Source organism: Triticum aestivum, chromosome 4D (genome assembly GCF_018294505.1).
Source record: "Triticum aestivum cultivar Chinese Spring chromosome 4D, IWGSC CS RefSeq v2.1, whole genome shotgun sequence".
NCBI classification, from domain to species: Eukaryota; Viridiplantae; Streptophyta; class Magnoliopsida; order Poales; family Poaceae; genus Triticum; species Triticum aestivum.
The window spans coordinates 420,931,782-420,937,479 of NC_057805.1; positions in this window are offsets into that span (position 1 = coordinate 420,931,782).

Here is a 5,698-nt window from a genome sequence, read left to right on the forward strand (position 1 = left end):
AGTCCCGGTTGGTGCCATGAACCGGGACCAATGAGTTGCCTATATATACCCCATCGCCACAGCAGAGCACTCCACAGTGCTCTGTTTTTTCTGGCCGGCGAGGGGAGGGCATTTGGGTGCTCTAGCTCACCTCCTATGCACATGAGGTGTTCGATGAAATGTCTGAGCCACACTAGTTAATCTTTATCCTCTCGAAAGTCGACCTCCGAGCTCCATTTTCCCCGAGATTTGTCTAGGTTTAGCGGTCTGTCACGTCCCGTCCCCGTCTTCACCGCCGTCGATCGCCCGCGCCGATCTCGTCGCCAGCACCACCGTGGTGAGCCTCTTGTTCTTATCTTCTTTCTGAAAGAAAAAAAATTCTTACTTTAGATAGATACTTGTCTAATTTTGTTACTTTTATTATTCCTTCTTATTACATAGTGCGATGGTTTTGGTATCCGCCCCCGTCGGCCCTCGTCCTATCTATGATTCGAATGTGGTATATATTATCTTTTTATAACTATTTGGTTCATTTATTGTTTATGACAAATATGCCGACCAACGTGACATAGATTTTATTTATCTAGGAGGTGGTTGAACCGGAAATTCTAACCGACCCTATTGTTGAGAGGTTAAATTTAGTTGAAGAAGAAAACAATTACTTGAAGGAAAAAATAAAAAAAATTGAGGAGGAGAAGATGATATTGGAGTTGCATGTTGCGGATGTCGTCGATGATCACAAGATCAAGATGGATGCAATGCGCTTGAAGATTAGAAAGATTAGAAAATATGCCATTCATACTGAGGCTTGGTATCATTATGCCATTGGATCAATTGTTACCTTGGTTGTGATTATGATCACATTTGTTTTCGCATTGAAATGTTTTACATAGTTTCAATGTATGGTTTAATTAATTAGATGCTCTGGAGAGCTATATATATGTTGTTAGATGAGAACTATGTATGTACTTTGGTTTTAATGTGATGATGAACTTCTATTAATTTGGTCACTTAATTATCTATTCATGATGTTCTGTAATGGTTTTTGACACACTTAATTATATATAATGCACGCAGATGAACCGGCAATGGATGTACGGTGACAGACACACCTCCGAGTACATTAAGGGCGTGCATGATTTTCTCGAAGTGGCTGAGGCAAACAAGCAGAATGGTTTTATGTGTTGTCCATGCCCTATATGTGGGAATGCGAAGTCTTACTCTGACTGGAAAATCCTTCACACCCACCTGCTTTACAAGGGTTTCATGCCACACTATAATGTTTGGACGAGACACGGAGAAATAGGGGTTATGGTGGAAGACGGCGAAGAAGAAGAGGACGATGAAAACTATGTGCCCCCTGAATACGGTGATGCTGCAACGGGGGAAGCTGCTGAAGATCAAGAGGAACCAGACGATGTGCCCAATGATGCTGCAAGGGGGGAAGCTGCTGAAGATTAAGAGGAACCAGTGCCCGATGATGATGATCTCCGCCGGGTCATTGTCGATGCAAGGACGCAATGCGAAAGTCAAAAGGAGAAGCTGAAGTTCGATCGCATGTTAGAGGATCACAAAAAAGGGTTGTACCCCAATTGCGAAGATGGCAACACAAAGCTCGGTACCGTACTGGAATTGCTGGAGTGGAAGGCAGAGAATGCTGTGCCTGGCAAAGGATTTGAGAAGCTATTGAAAATATTGAAGAAGAAGCTTCCAAAGGATAACGAATTGCCCGACAGTACATACGCAGCAAAGAAGGTCGTAGGCCCTCTAGGATTGGAGGTGCAGAAGATACATGCATGCCCTAATGACTGCATCCTCTACCGCGGTGCGTACAAGGATCTGAACGCATGCCCGGTATGCGGTGCATTGCGGTATAAGATCAGACGAGATGACCCTGGTGATGTTGACGGCGAGCCCCCCAGGAAGAGGGTTCCTGCGAAGGTGATGTGGTATGCTCCTATAATACCACGGTTGAAACGTCTGTTCAGAAACGAAGAGCATGCCAAGTTGATGCGATGGCACAGTGAGGACCGTAAGAAAGACGGGAAGTTGAGAGCACCCACTGACGGGTCGAAGTGGAGAAAAATCGAGAGAAAGTACTGGGCTGAGTTTGCAGCTGACCCAAGGAACGTATGGTTTGGTTTAAGCGTGGATGGCATTAATCCTTTCGGGGAGCAGAGCAGCAATCACAGCACCTGGCCCGTGACTCTATGTATGTACAACCTTCCTCCTTGGATGTGCATGAAGCGGAAGTTCATTATGATGCCAGTTCTCATCCAAGGCCCTAAGCAACCCGGCAATGACATTGATGTGTACCTAAGGCCATTAGTTGAAGAACTTTTACAGCTGTGGAATGGAAACGGTGTACGTACGTGGGATGAGCACAAACAGGAGGAATTTAACCTGCACGCGTTGCTGTTTGTATCCATCAACGATTGGCCCGCTCTCAGTAACCTTTCAGGACAGACAAACAAGGGATACCACGCATGCACGCACTGTTTAGATGACACTGAAAGTATATACCTGGACAAATGCAGGAAGAATGTGTACCTGGGCCATCGTCGATTTCTTCCAACCCACCATCAATGTCGAAAGAAAGGCAAGCATTTCAAAGGCGAGGCAGATCACCGGAAGAAGCCCGCCATGCATACCGGTGATCACGTACTTGCTATGGTCAATGATTTACACGCAATCTTTGGAAAGGGTCCCGGCAGACTAGCTGTTCCGAATGACGCTGAGGGACACGCACCCATGTGGAAGAAGAAATCTATATTTTGGGACCTACCCTACTAGAAAGAGCTAGAGGTCCGCTCTTCAATCGACGTGATGCAGGTGACGAAGAACCTTTGCGTGAACCTGCTAGGCTTCTTGGGCGTGTATGGGAAGACAAAAGATACACCTGAGGCACGGGAGGACCTGCAACGTTTGCACGAAAAAGACGGCATGCCTCCAAAGCAGTATGAAGGTCCTGCCAGCTACGCTCTTACGAAAGAAGAGAAAGAAATCTTCTTTGAATGCCTGCTCAGTATGAAGGTCCCGACTAGCTTCTCGTCGAATATAAAGGGAATAATAAATATGCCAGAGAAAAAGTTCCAGAACCTAAAGTCTCATGACTGCCACGTGATTATGACGCAACTGCTTCCGGTTGCATTGAGGGGGCTTCTACCGAAAAACGTCCGATTAGCCATTGTGAAGCTATGTGCATTCCTCAATGCAATCTCTCAGAAGGTGATCGATCCAGAAATCATACCAAGGCTAAGGAGTGATGTGGCACAATGTCTTGTCAGTTTCGAGCTGGTGTTCCCACCATCCTTCTTCAATATCATGACGCACGTCCTAGTTCATCTAGTCGACGAGATTGTCATTCTGGGGCCCGTATTTCTACACAATATGTTCCCCTTTGAGAGGTTCATGGGAGTCATAAAGAAATATGTCCGTAACCGCGCTAGGCCAGAAGGAAGCATCTCCATGGGCCATCAAACAGAGGATGTCATTGGGTTTTGTGTTGACTTCATTCCTGGCCTTAAGAAGATAGGTCTCCCTAAATCGCGGTATGAGGGGAGACTGACTGGAAAAAGCACGCTTGGAGGGGACTCAATAATATGCAGGGACATATATTCTTGGTCTCAAGCACACTACACAGTTCTACAGAACTCTACCTTGGTGACCCCGTATGGCGATGAACACAAGAACAGTCTGCGCTCCAAACACCCGGAGCAGTGTGACGACTGGATTACATGTGAACACATCAGGACTTTCAGCAGTTGGTTGGAAACACGTCTCAGAGGTGACACCACTGTTTGTGATGAGTTGTACTCGTTGTCCAGGGGACCATCTTTGACTGTATTGACTTACAAAGGATACGAGATAAATGGGAATACATTTTACACGATCGCCCAAGATCAAAAGAGCACCAACCAAAACAGCGGTGTCCGCTTTGATGCAGCAACCGAGAGGGGAAAGGACACATATTATGGTTACATAATGGACATATGGGAACTTGACTACGGACATGATTTTAAGGTCCCTTTGTTTAAGTGCAAATGGGTCAATCTGTCAGGAGGCGGGGTACAGGTAGACCCACAGTACGGAATGACAACAGTGGATCTGAACAATCTTGGGTACACTGGCGAACCGTTCGTCCTAGCCAATGATGTGGCACAGGTTATCTATGTGAAGGACATGTCTAGCAGACCGAGAAAAAGAAAAGATAAGGAAGCGAATACATCATACGATGAGCCAAAGCGCCACATAGTTCTTTCAGGAAAAAGGGACATTGTGGGAGTGGAGGGCAAGACAGACATGTCTGAAGATTATGAAAAGTTTCATGACATTCCTCCCTTCAAAGTCAAGGCTGACCCAAGCATCCTGATAAACGATGAAGATTATCCATGGTTACGGTGCAATAAGCAAATGACACAAGCGAAGAAAAAGTGAAGACTTTCTCCCGCAACTATTATGATGATACCATGCCAACTTTGTAACAGACGAGTATGATACCATTGTCCGTTTTGTACACGAAGTGCATCTAGTTTTTGCCGTAACCCTCTCAACTTTCTTGCACGTGCTATGTGGATGAAATGATGATACCATGCCAACTTTCAACCTTTTCAGAGTTCATTTGAAATGCTTTTCAATTTTAGGGTCTTATAGCTCAAAATAATTAGTAAATGCATGAAAAATAACAAATAAAGTCAGAAAGGGTTGAAAATTGATGAGATGTGGCTTTGAATGGTGCATTTTGAACACACAAAAAGTCAGGAGTTCAAATAAGTTTTAAAAATGAAATCCCTTTGTAACAGACGAGTTTCCGTATGAAATCCTGATACTTCGAAAGAGATTGTCCGTTTTGTACACGAAGTGCACCCAGTTTTTGCCGTAACCCTCTCAACTTTCTTGCACATGCTATGTGGATGAAATGATGATACCATACCAACTTTCAACCATTTCAGAGTTCATTTGAAATGCTTTTCAATTTTAGGGTCTTATAGCTCAAAATAATCAGTAAATGCATGAAAAATGGTGCATGAAAAATAACAAATAAAATAAATAAGTAATTAGAAACAAAATAATATAAACTTTAATAAAATATATAAGTAGAAACAAAATAAAATAAACTTTAATAACATAAATAAAATTTATGAAACTAAAATTATCAAAGTATTTTCTGTTCAAAACATTATAAGCAACCTCTAGTATTATTGAAACTAAAATTATATAAAATTGATGCAACTAAAATTATCGAAGTATTTTCTGTTCAAAATCATTGAAAGCAAAAATAATTTTCATAAAGAACTTTTTTTGTTAGAAACTTTAATAGCAAAAAGAATTATCATAAAGTAAAATAAATAAGTAATTAGAAACAAAAAAAATAAAATAAATAAGTTTTTTGTTGTAAGTAGAAACAAAACAAAATAAATAAAGCAAAAAAGAAAACAAAAAACAGGGAAAAAGTAAAAATTATGCCACCTACTGGGCCACCACGGCCTGAATACGACTAGAAACCCATCCATGGGCCAGGATTCAGGCCCGCAGAAGGCCCAGTAGGCCTACAGGCATGTACAGAGAGGTTAGGCCCGTAAGCCTGCTTTAGAGAGGAGCTCGACAGCTCAGGCGCACCGCACCTTATAAACAGGTGCGGCTCTCTCTCAGCTAGCGAGGTGGGACTAAACTCCCACCACCACGCCGCTGTGCAAGGCCATTGGTCCCGGTTGGTGGC